Below are 13,784 nucleotides of genomic sequence, written 5' to 3'. Positions count from 1 at the left end.
CTCTCCTCTCCTCTCCTCTCTCTTAAAAAACCTAATACTTCTTTTAAGTGTATCTTAGAAGTATTTTTTCTGATGTCACCTCTTAACTCTCCTTATTCTGCTTTTGGCTTTGTTTCAGGTATTGGTCTTCAGCCAGTGCTGAAAAATGGCAGAACTGGCAAGATTGTCCAACTGTGACCTGCCCTCTTGACTTCAAACTGCCTTCTCCGGCTGGTCTTAGTGTTTATTTTCCCTCCCAGAGCTGACTTCTGGCAGACTTTTCTTTTTGAGTTGCTGATGTTTTGTGGTCAGTAAATCAGCATAATTTTAGCGACAGCAGAAAGGGAGGCAAAGTTGTGCAATTCTTTTATTATTCTTAATCTCTCCCCCAAGAGAAATAAATCTGGAAAAGGAATAGGGAGGCACAATGGGAAGGGCTGGAGAGAATGGTGTTTCTGAGAAGACAGAATTATAGCAACAGCTGTGCTGGGTGAGAAGAACTCACTCTGGAGCCCACCATGAACTGCTCACCGCTCCTTACTTACATCTCCCCTCCTTCCCTACTCTCCTGCACTGACACCCACACTACTTCAGGTGGCTTATAAAGTTGAAGCAATCCATTTGGAGGTCTTGGGCCATGTTTGATCATATCGTCTTAGAGGAGAGCCCATTGACATAGAGCCAGACTACCTGAGCAGACTGAGAGCTTCCTGGCATGTGTTTGGGTGAAGAATTAGTGATGTGTAGCTCTTCAAAATTGATTCACTAATTCAAATGTCAAATAAGCCAGGGTACACACCCTGGCTCAGATACAAACTTGCCACGGTTTCCTTTGGACTACGGCTCCTTCAGAACAGCATCATCTTGTGGTAAGCATTCCTTCTTTGTAAGCAGGAATCTGGTACAATAACACCAACTGTAAAGTTGATACAGTTCCAGAGCTGTCTCAAGTGCTTTACAAAGAGTAATATGCTAAACACTCCCAATAAGCCCAAGAAATGTGCTCATAACAGGAAGGTGAGAACAAGCAGAGGAAGGGTTGGTGTCCCATTCTCAACACTAAATATTTGGAGAGCTGGGATTCCTACTGGCATTGCATTGCTGGACTTTACAGTCTAGGCCTTTGTCTTCCCCAACTCATCAGTGTGTAGCAGAAAGTAATAAGCAAGCTAACACACACAAGGAAAGCCTGAGTCAGTTGATGTAGTGGATGTCTTAAAAGTAGAATCAGAAAAAATGTTTTACTATAATCAGGCATTGTGTTTTGTACGTTTCCCACCTGTATCAGAAACACACACCCAGCACTCGGGAGGCAGAGGCAGGCGGATTTCTGAGTTCGAGGCCAGCCTGGTCAGAGTTCACTGACCAAAGACCTCATTGTAATGTGCCTGGGCTAACAAAGGATTAAGGCAGACAGAGGCCCTGGGTTCCCATGGAGCCCACAGTGTTATTCATTAGCCCTCATGTGGTCTTGTCTAAGCCCCTCTCAAAAGCTTGACACAAATAAAAAGTAGAAATGTTGGGTTCTGCCTTGTCTGGAATCTCTTTCCTTTGGTTAAGAAAGCATAATAAAAGAACATCTGAAGGCAAGCTCCTCAGCCTAAGGAGAAAGGCTCAGGTCCAGCTCCTCAGCCTCCAGTGTCACTTTTCTGTCACTCCACACAGGCTTATTCAGGTAAACTTGGTCATTGTAGAATCCTTCCAAATATCACTGAGTTAACTGTCTGATTCAGGTGACTCCTTTTGGAGTTTTTTTTTTTTAAATAATTTTAATGATTTACTTTTTACTTATTTACTTTACATACTGTCATGGTCACCTCCTGCCACAATCTTTCCCCCATTCTCACCTCCCTTTCTCCTCTGATCAGGTGGGGGTCCCCCTGCCAGGTATCCTCCCCCAACCCCACCATCCATCCACTCCACACTTCAAGTCTCTGTGAGGCTAGCAGCTCCCTCTCCCACGGAGGCCAGACAAGGCAGCCCAGCTAAGTAGAATATATCCCATGCACAGGCAACAGCTTTTGGGATAGCCCCTGTTCAAGTTGTTTGCGACCCACTTGAAGACCAAGCTGCACATCTACTACATATGTGTGGGGAGGCCTAGGTTCAGCCAGTATATGTTCTTTGGTTGGTGTTTGAGAGCCCCCAAGGGTCCAGGTTAGTTGACTCTGTTGGTCTTCCTGTGGGGTTCCTATCCACTCCAGGGCCTGCAATCCTTCTTCCTATTCTTCCATAAGAGTCCCCAGGCTCCTTGCCTCAAATTTTAATGAAAAGTCATCAGTGTTTGTAGCAAAATGACATATGTGAGGAGCTTCAGAAGAGACTGGAGAGAATGTAGGTTTACAAATCAATACACAGGAGTTTTGATTTTTGAATAGTAAGCTCTGTGATTTCTGCTGGTTCATATTACCTGACTCTTCCCATGCTAGCTGCGAAGCTGCAGCCTGTCTGTGAAACTCACATGGCTTTGCTGATAATAGCAAGCAAAGCACTTAACTCACTTAAAAAAAATCCCTTTACACAAAAAGCATTTTGCAATTAGCTTCAGTTACATGCTTTCGTTTTTCTTCACTCTCTTCTCCTTAGGAATCAAGAATCTTTCTGAAAAAAGGAAAAAAAAAACTAACCATGGGAGATTTTATGAGGCCATTTCTTACATTCATGCACAAGACTCCGGTTTGAATGTCAGTCTGCAGAAGAGTTCTTGCAAGATGTCTCTTTGCAGACAGCACTTTAGTGACTTGACAGGACGGCTGTGGGGGAGAAGCCTGTGGTGGCTTGTCCAGCCGAGCACATACATTTTTGCTCTTCCCATTGAGTTTAGGGAAGTCAGACTACACCTCAAGTCAGTTTTTACTTTCTTTGTCTCAATCTTCGCTGCATGTAGGAATTGAAAGGAACAAATTATATTTATTTCAAGTGGAACACAGAACACAAAACTGAAAACGACTCATTAAAACCTACCAGTAAGACGACTTATGATATTGGTGACTATGACCTCCTCTTGTAACGCTCAGAAGAATAAAGAGTGTCTGTCCTTTACAAGTAAGAAACCATACCTATGTCCATATGTCCCATACTGTGGTGGTGTTCTCACTACAAATACGCTACCTGTTACATACTGAACATTTTCTGACCCAGACATCTATAATTAGATAATCCATTAGCAAATTATGGGCTGTTACAATGAAATTGCATTCAGCAATTAAAAAATAAATAAGCCATTCATATGCACAGCACATCTTGACACATATCAAAAATAATTCTTAGTGAAAAGAGGATTTACCCAGAAAAGTGCATATTGCATTGATCCATTAGAATGCAATTCTAGAACAGGCAACATTCTTGTATGGTAGGGGTAAAAAATCGGAGCAGTGATTGTGTGGCCAGATGGAGCTGGGACTGGGGTTGGAGCACAAGAACTTTCCAGATGGTTAAGATGTTCTGTATCTTGACAAGAGTGTGTCAATTCTCTTCTAAGTATTCTGTTTAAATTCTCATCTTTGGAGCCTGGGGAGATGGCTCAGGGTTTAGTTTACTGCTGCTGACGAGGACCAGAGTTGGGTTCTCAGCATCTGCATCCGCTGGCTCACAACTGCCAGCAGTGCAAGCTCCAGAGGGACTGATGCCCTCTTCTGGCCTCCTTGAGCACCTGCATATGTGTGTACACAGGAAACGTACAAAAATTTGTTTTTTAAATTGTGTGTCTCACATATGTAAATTATATATGTATATACATTTGTATATGTGTGTATATATGTACACACACATACTATAAATACTGAAAATGTTTGAGGAAAGAAAACTCTTATATACCTCCTATATTTACAAACAGTAAAAATGGATTAGCTGATTTGTGAACACAGAACTACACAAATGGGTATGTGATACAACAACTATAATAAAAATTAATTCTAGACACAACTGTGTTTACAAGAATGTCCTCTATAAAACTTAAACCACTTTTCTATGAACTTGTAAATTTTTAAAAGTTCAAACCACAGTGAGAAAAATAATACCAAGTGATTGTATGCCACACATACTTATGAAACATTTTTAGAAGTCTGATTAAAGCAACAATGCACTCGTAATAGAACACAGTATAAGCATGATTAAATCTTTTGGTGATATTTAGGCCCTTACCCTTTTTATAATAAAATTGTGGGATTGAGGAGGTAGCTCAGTTGGTAAAGTGATTGTCTTGCAAGCCCAAAGACCTGAGTTCAATTATCCAGAACCAAAGTAAAACAAAAGCAAGCAGACAAAGGAACAAACTCTAGGCCATGGACGTGTGGAGTGTAACTCCAGAGCCAGGGAGGTGGAGTCATGTGGGTCCCTGGAACTTCTTCTGGCTTACTTAGTGAATCCTAGGTCAGTTAAAAAAACAAAACAACCAAAACAACAAACAAACAAAAATGCTGCCTAAATCAGTATGAATTGTGCCTAAGAATCACACCCGAGTTGTTGTTGTTTTTGTTTTTGTTTTTGTTTTTGTTTTTGGTCTGTTCTCTATCCTTCTCACACTTATTCACACACACACACATACTTGTATACTCATGCATATGTACCTCCCCCAATGCACACAATAAGACCTGTGATAGGAACTTTGAGTTCACTGATGTGACAAATGCGCCTTTGATCCCACTATTTTCCTCTCGGAGACTTAGAGAACACCTCTCTTCCTCAAAAGAACACTATTTCCTGGAATTCCCAAAGGCTGGGTTTCATCCTTGTGTCTTTTAAAGACACAGTTTTTCTTTAGCAGGTGTCTCCTTTAGCTCTTCAAAAGTAAACAGAAACAGGTGCAAGGAGAAAAGACAAGTTGTGATGCCTGCTTCTGATTCCCAGTGCTACCTGCATCAGAGACCAAAGCTATTGTTACCATTCATTTTCATTATTTGAAAAATCCATCCTTCATGCAAGATCCTCTGATTGAAAGAAAAAAATGTAGTTAATCTAGCACTATTTCTCTATGAACACCCTATAAATGCATATAACATACAAAATTACAAGAGGCATTTACTTTCTACGCCATTGATCACTATGGTTTAAATATCATAATTTGGAAGATATAAGGGCTATCTCTTTGCATTAATAGCAAGCTGTATAAAAACCCAAGACATACCAAATTAGGTTGTCCATGTTTAAATAATTAATAATTTAGACAGTCTGGATAGTAATTTAATGTTCTAGAGGGGCAACACACAAGCAAAACACCCACCTAACTACTCTTATCATCTTCCTCATTGTGGTAGAGACTGCAGAACCCATGTTAGTCTTTTCTCTGGCTTTTTCAACAACAGAAAAAACCACGGAAGCCATCCAGCATGCATGCCAGCTCATGAGCCCAGACAGCAATTTCCCTTTCCCAGCAGCAGTGCATGGCCCTTCCTTTCCTGCGCTTTCCAGACAACTTTTATAGCCATGTATTTTGTTGTCTGTCTAAACAATATAACATTTCATCATTGTGTTACATAAAATCCCAAGATTCAAGCTGAAGATTATCTGCCCCCAGGGTCGATATGAATCCAAAAGGTAAGAGGAGGAGGAGGAGGGAGAAGAAGAAAATATGACTGCGTGCTTACTTATTCCTCTTGACAATTGGCTGTTGAAAAGTGATACATGTAGTTTACAGTTTCTGAAAATGGCATGCAGTACCAAACAATTTCTCAGCATTACTCTGGTATCAGTGTCCAAAAGAGTGAATTTAATTATACAAGTTGATACTAGTGACTATTGGAATTTCATTTTTCTCTCTGACTTACTTCATAATATGTTTTCAGCTCTTCTACCTACTCCACGAACCTTATGACTTCCTGATTATCTTAGTACATTACTATCAACTCCCAAAATAGTTACTACTCAAATATCAATAGTTTAGTGTTCTTTTTAGATCTTGGAAAAAATTCTGCTTTGCTGTACCCATCCAGCAGCCATGGATGAACTGAAAGGGGGTGCTGGAAATGAAATGGATGGGGTGGGAGAGAAGGATGAAGCTAAGACAAAATTTTCTGATCAAGGCTCAAAGCTTAATATTCAACACGTGTTTAAGAGAGAGCCCATAGACCCATCCTTTGTTTCAGTTGAATTATGTTGCTTTGTTTCAGCTGCATCGTGTTGCAAAGCAAGCTCAGTGGGCAGCCTAGTCCTGTAGGAAATTGACTCCACCTGGGTTGTAAGGTCTAACCTTGGCAAGCACTTAAGGTCTATTTAGCCTGCTCAAGGCTGGCCTCCTACTCATTTGCTATCCTACTCATTACTTTAGCTTCATGTTCCTGTTTTGTTTATATACATAAAAATTTCCCTCTTTCACACTTAGCTGTGTTCTTTTGAAATAAGTGTTATACAAAGCCAGTGTGAAATGAACTACTTTCAAATGACTTTATAAACCCAGAATAGTTTTAAAGCGAAAAATAAAATTATATCAAAAAGGAATAAAACAAATGAGATTGAGCTTAATTCTCAACATAAATCAGCATGCATAAACTGAATACTAGAAAAATTTCTTTGTGAGAAACTACTATTGAAGTACCAAAATAAGTTCTCCCTGCTTTAAATTTAGTATTACTTTCATATAGTGTCCTATTTGATCAAGGTGTCTTTGTTTGAAATATTAAAAAGAAAAATTTAGCTGAGTCTAAGAACTGATGACAAAATATAATTAAGATCCAACAGTTTTTAAATGTAGAAAATCTGAGCAAACTTTTAAATGCAAGAAAGACAGAAATATAATAGCCTTTAGAAAAACCAGCTAAGGTCATGAGTTAAATGATGAAATCATTTTAACTAAAGCATATATCCACTATTCTTTTGCACGTTTATATCTTTTTTTTTTATAGTTAGAGATTCTGGTGAATATATGTTGCTAAAATTCTTTCTTAGGGTTTAACATAAAGCAGCATCTGTCCCTCAGCAAAAAGAATGGAACAGGCAACCTCAGGAAGTAGGAGTTTGGGGAGGACACTCCAGAATGCATCAGAGACCTGGGAGGGGAGAGATTCTCAGGACTCAAAGGAAGGGACATTAGATGAAATGCCCTACATTGGGGAGAGGGAACTTATAGAGCCCACCTCCAGCAGGAAGTCAGGCCATCAAGTGAAAAAGAGAGGGTTGCCATACCACAGTCAAAACTCTGACCCATAATTGTTCCTGTCTGAAAAAACTGAAGGGATGGAAATGGAGAGGAGCCTGAGGAAAATAAGGTCCAGAGACAGGCCCAGAGTCCAGCTCAAGGGCAGGTTCCAAGTCCTGACACTATTATTGAGGCTATGGAGTGTTCACAAAAAGGGACCTAGCATAACTGCCCTCCAAAAGACCCAACAAGCAGCTGAAAGAGACAGATGCAGGTATTTGCACCCAATCAATGGTCAGAAGCAGCTGACCCCTGTTGTTGAATTAGGGAAGGCTGAAAGAAACTGAGGAAGAGGGTGACCCTGTAGGCAGACCAGCAGTCTCAATTAATCTGAACCTCCTGAGATCTCTCAAATACTGGACCACCAACCAGACAGCATATATCAGCTGATATGAAACACCCCACCCCCCCTCACCCAACACATACAACAGAGGACTGCCGGGTCTGGGTTCAGTCAGAGAAAATGCAACTAACCCTCAAGAGACTAAAGGTCCTAGGAAGTTTAGAGGTCTGGTGGGGTGGGTGTGTGGATGGGTACATCCTCACAGAGACAGGGTTTGGGGCAGGTATGGGGTGTAGAAGAGTCAGAGGGTGGACTGAAAGGGGAATAAAATCTGGAGTGTAATAAATAAATAAATAAAATTTAAAAATGTGAAAACAACCATCCTAACAAGAGATATTTAGATATTTATTTGTTCTAACAATCAAAATCCCTATGGCATTCTTTAAGGAATTAGGAAAAAAAAATCCTGAAGTTCATATGGACCCACAACAAACCCCAAGGAGCCACAGCAATCCTGTGTGGGACAATGCTGAAGTGAGTGCTATACCAGATTTCAAGAGATATCGCAGAGCCAGAGTAATAAAACAGCTTACTATTAACACAAAACCAGACATGTAGATCTACAGGAGAGTAGCAGACCTAAATGTTAGTATGTGTAACTACAACAACTCAGTGTTTGACAAGGATGCCAAAAGCACACATTATAGACAAATAGGCTTAAATAAAGTGTTTGGAGGAGATAACATTGTATATTAATAAAGGTTCCATTAAAGCAAAAAAGTAACAGGAAACCATAACAATATCTGCAACAAAAACTGAAAGACTTACAGATATTTCTACAGATAGAGGTATAAAAGAATAATAAACTAAGTAAATCAACAGTACATGTACATGTGTGCATACACATACACACATGCACACACACACATGAACATATATGAACATAATAAAAAATTTAAGATTTTTTCACTTACCTTTGGAAAATTCTCTAGGATAGACCACATGTAGGTCACAATTTAAGTCAAACAAATTTTAAATAACAGCCTACAAAGCATGTCCTCTGATTACAACTATGGAGTTAGAAAACAATAATAGCCTAGTGAGATGGCTCAGCAGGCAGAGGTGCCTGCCCACAAGCCTGATGATCTGAGTTCAATCTCTGGACCTATGTGATAGCAAAGGGTTCAGACTCTTTTGTGTTATTCTACAACTTTGTGTGTGTGTTTGTGTATATGTGTGTGTAATGCTTGTGCCACACACTTGTATACACACATAAAATAATAAGTAAGCATAAATAAAAATAATATGGCAAGAAGCAATCTAAGAGAGAAAGGTTTACTTTGGTTTACAGTTCCACAGGGATACAGTCTTGTGGCAGGGAGGAAGTATCTGCTGCATTAGGAAGCTGGCATGTGATATTGCATGCCTATTTAGAAATCAGAAATAATGGAACAGGAAATAATGCTGGGTATAACACCTCAAGGTCACACCCTATTGACCACTTCCTCCAGCGAATGTCTACCTCCTAAAGGTTCCACAACTTTCTCAAATTCACCACCATCTGCGGACCAAGTACTTAACACATGAGCCTACAGGATGCTTTGCATACCTAGCCCACAACAATACACTAACAATAATAATCCTAGTTGAAATTAAGAAAACAAATTTCAACCAAAAACAATGTGAAAATCATAAAAAGTAATGAATTTAGTAAACTAAGAGTGTAAAGACATTGCTGAAAGAAATTAAAGAAAAGAAAGATATCAAATATACCTCAATCAGAAGCCTTAGTTCTATATCATATCATCCCACATGAAGAATCAACAGCATTGCTATCAAAATCCCAATGGTGGCATTTTTTAGAGATAAAGAATTACTTCTAAAAATCAGATGGAATTTTAAGACACCACAAATAGACAAAACAACCCTGAAAAGAAAAAACAGTTTTCTGGGGCATCCACAGTTAGTGCTTTTGTAACCAAACTATGTGTTCCTGGAATAAACATAGTTCCAAACAAGAAGCATCCCAGAAGGCAATGAGAGAAGCTTTCAAAATCAGTGGGGAATGGTTCTGTATGAAGGCCCCAAGGCTATCCCGGGGACAAAGAACAGTCTTTTCAACATGATGCTGGAAAAACTGTACATCTACACACAAAACAACAAAGCTCACTACCGATCCTCAAACATGATATAAAAAATAAACTGGAAATAAATCAAGGGCCTAAACTTGAAAGCTGCAACCTTTAATTCCATCAATAAAAGGGTAAAACTTTTACAGTATTGGATTTCCTAGATATGGTACCAATATATGCTGGTAATAAAAAAAAATGATACATCTGCTTTTAGAATAAAATCTCTTTGCATCACAATTCATTGCCAAAAAAAGAAGAAAAGAAAGACAGAAAGGAGAAGGCACACAGAAAGTTGAACCCTCTGTCCAGGAGAGAATGTATGCACAGAAGGTCCGAACCCTCTGTCCAGGAGAGGATGTGTGTACAGAAGGCCCGAACCCTCTGTCCAGGAGAGAATGTGTGCACAGAAGGCTCTCTGTACCTTGTTGGTAGGAATGTAACAACTAAGGAGAGGAGCATGACAATTCTTCAAAATCTGACAACAGAATGACTCCACCATGCCAGTGCCAAAGTAAGTGAACATATAGTCGTTAATATACATATGTATACCTGTAATGATAGCAGCACTGTTTGCCATAGCAATCTATGTTTCCATCAATAGATCAATGAGTTAGCAAAATTCCTATATATATTTATATGTGCGTGTCCATATACAAATATATTTCATCTTTTTAAATGAAGGGAATTCTGACATTTGTTTTAGTGTATATGAACCTTAGAGACATTTTAAAATATAATCTTATTAAAATTAGTATACAAAATTTTAGGTATCTCTAATGGTATTTTTAAACAAAGTGTACCATAGTTCATTCTTTCTATCTTAATTTCCCCACCCCGACTTCTCCATTATTCTCTCTACCTATTTCTTTCACGTGTCCACAGCCTCCTTAAAATTTGTTTTGAATTTGTGAATCAAATAGTTGCAAAAGGCTGGGAAATGGTGGCGCATGCCTTTAATTCCAGCACTTGGGAGGCAGAGACAGGCGTATTTTGAGGCCAGCCTGGTCTACAGAGTTCCAGGACAGCCAAGGCTACACAGAGAAAAACCTGTCTCGAAAAAACCAAAAAAAAAAAAAAAAAAGTTGCAAAAGGATGTAACTGATGCTACTTAACACATGTGCAGGGGAAAGCAAAGTAGAATGGTGGTACAAGTTGTTAAAGGGGTAAGAATAGACAGTGACTGCTCATAGGACAAAGAGTTCAATTTGCAAGGTGGAAACAGTGCTGGAGATGGAGAGTGATGCTGTTTGCCTTAAAATATGAAGGTGGTAAACATTCATGCACTGGATAAGATTAAGATGGCAACATTTATATGTACTTTGCCCCAAATCAAAATCTTCTAACAAATGTATATTTCAATACTCAAGTAAAGTTTGTCCGTATTCCCCTTCCCAGGAATAACAGGAACATTGAGGGAGAAACAGATGTGAATTCTCACAATGCCCTTGTACTAAATGAAATACTACTTAGACACTCTGACTTTGCTTTAAGTATAAAAACTCTGCAAAGTGGAGCGTTTTATAAAATTGAATTATGACAGAGATAGATACAGTGCTTGCCTGGGTGAAAGGAGCATTTCAGCATCTGCTGGTGTTTTGTTTGTTTATACATGTGATTGCAGAGAAAGGTTTTTAAGCTGTCTTCTTTTACTACGAGAACATTAACTTGCAGCCTCACTTCTTTTCATGGAAGTACATTTGAGCTTCCAGACACAAATTAAAATGGGAACTGCTTCCCAGAATGCCTGAATATTAACCAGGAGAGTTTCCAGTCTTCCTATAAACTGACTCTACAATGTCTGAATACAAGCCACTCCTTGAAACTTCTTATGGGCTACCCCAAGCCTTCAAGTTACTTGCACTAAGGAACATGCTGGCTAATGTTTACAACAGTACCATTCTGAAATAAAAGGGTTAAGAAGATATTCATAGGACCTGCTTGACCTGAGATTGTTATTAATGGCCGATCACATGGTTTTGGCAGACCAAGTGGTAACATTGCCTTCCACAAAAGAGGATGTTTTGGAAAATGATAATATATGTGATTATCTGTGCCAGTCCAGCCTGTGTTGGCAGAGCTTCCATCCTAAGGTCTGTTTCCTTTGGTTTGGCTTAACCTATTTTTTTTCAGTATTGTGAGTTCACATTCTTTCCAAGACTCTGGAAAGGGACTTCCATTTTTTGCTTAGCATCAGATGAGATTTTACTGCAAAACCTCAAACCATATTAAATTTGATCACACTGAAGCATGCCATTGACCTGGAGTTCCAGGGAATCTGCTTAAATGTTGCCTCTTTGTCCACAATTTTCCTTAAAGGAAGTAGACAACCTTTCGGCCTCCAAATTACCAGTTTTTGTGGCCATTATGAGGTGGTTGTTATTTAGAGTCCCTTTCATCGATTCTAAGGTTTTTGTTAGTTAGAGGAGTCATCTCTGGTTACACAGGCTCCAACTGCCACCAGGATCAAGTTTGAGACTAAAGGAGAATATATTCTTTTTCCTGATAGCCAAGACTCATTTGGAAGAAAACATGTGAGACCTATACCAGGCTGATTGTCTAATTTTTGTTCACCAGCTTCATGGCATCACTGTAGCAGAGTTGGGAGAATGAGAGTAAACCAATGGACAAGCCCCATCATATAACATTGTCTGTCTGGTTCTAAAAAACTATTTCTTTCTCACCAGTGCCTTCGCTCAGCATGTTCAGGAGGTTGTGTTTGTGTAGTGTCTGTGTCCTCATCATCTTGAGGAGAAATAAGGAAGAGTACAAGCACTGTCAGTCTTGCATTTCCAAAGAAGCAGCAGGCATAACACACTTAAGTGGGACTACAAATTATGGCAAGCTTCTTCCTCTTCTTCCTCCTTTTCTGCCATGGCTCATTTCTTTAATTCTTTAGAACCTTCTATCTCTCACCAACACTTATTTAAAAGAATTTTTAATGCTAAATATACAGATATGTGTGGACGTGAGATGTTTTGGCTTTGAGTTAGATATTTACACCTGTAGATAGACTTTTTCCTACTGAATCAATGGAAGAACCAATGATGCCGTTGGAACAGGGTTATAGTGCCCTGTCATTTGCATGCGCATGTGTGTATCTTGTTGCCTGTGGTACTTTCAACCTTCTGAATTCCTTTGCTAATCTTTAGCTCTTTATAAACCCATTACTAATAATGAGTATCAGTGCAGCAGGGCAGCCATATGTGCACTGCTTAAGTGAAAACTGGGGCTATGTGCTTATCTGTAGCTTGCCTGCTGTGCCTTGCTCCTGCTTCTCCTTTAAGGATGTTGGCCTTGGAGCTTATCTGGGGCAATGTGTGTGCATCAGGTGACAGTTACATTTCCTATTATGATTATATATTTATAATGAGGAGTATAAAGTACTTGAGTGTGTTTTGAGTTATAAAAGACAATGTATCTGAATTAGAAGACCAGGGTCAGACGTTCTTACTTTAGCAGAGAAGTTAGCTTGTGTTAACAAGGAGATCTGGGGAAAACCTGGCACCAACTGTCTCTGGTCCTTACCTGGATTTTGAAAATGGTATTAGTCCAAATCCTTTGATTCTAACTCCTATTCACTCAGTTTCTCTCTGCCCAGTCAAAGCATTGCTTAGAACCTATGAGCAGTAGTTTTGGTAAAAATACTGGCATATTGTCTAGTTCATTTTCTCTTGATATAGTAAACACTTGAAGATCTATATTTGCTATATAAAAGTAATTTTTATCACAAGATTTTTTAAATCAAGGGTGCTGGGACAGTATCCAGTCTTCTTCATGAGGACGTCTTGCTGCCTCATACGTGAGATGAAGTGGAGTGAGAAGCTAAGAGGAGGCACACACGAACAAGGAAGCAGAAAGGGACAGACTTGCTTCATAAAAATATACTCTTACCAGAGTATTCACTCTTCCAGGCTCATTAGAAAGACACTAACTCCTCTTAAAGTCTCTACCACTTTTCAACAGCACTACATTAGTGTCCAAATCATGACTCTGGTTGGGGCCCAGCTAAATCAAATAACATGAGACTTGATAATAATGATGAAATGTGTTACCAAGCACTTCACGGTAACATTATTCAATCTACTTGAATTTAGGTTTATAAAATATAAATATAGGGACTGGTGAGATGGCTCAGTGGGTAAGAGCACCCGACTGCTCCTCCAAAGGTCCAGAGTTCAAATCCCAGCAACCACATGGTGGCTCACAACCATCCGCAACGAGACCTGGCGCCCTCTTCTGGAGTGTCTGAAGACAGCTA

At 39.4% G+C, this 13,784-nt stretch overlaps 1 long non-coding RNA gene across 1 annotated transcript in view; it reads left to right on the top strand.

Moving 5' to 3' along the window:
* Positions 1-3,899, top strand: part of LOC110307571 — a 34,388-nt gene extending 30,489 nt beyond the window's left edge. Inside the window, exon 4 of the long non-coding RNA XR_002379421.1 lies at positions 2,566-3,899. This is a non-coding gene — a long non-coding RNA (uncharacterized LOC110307571). The remainder of the gene's footprint in view (positions 1-2,565) is intronic.
* Positions 3,900-13,784: the final 9,885 nt, after the last annotated feature.

This window comes from Mus caroli, chromosome 13 (assembly GCF_900094665.2).
Source record: "Mus caroli chromosome 13, CAROLI_EIJ_v1.1, whole genome shotgun sequence".
Lineage (NCBI taxonomy): Eukaryota > Metazoa > Chordata > Mammalia > Rodentia > Muridae > Mus > Mus caroli.
This window is presented reverse-complemented; position numbering and strand designations above follow the sequence as displayed.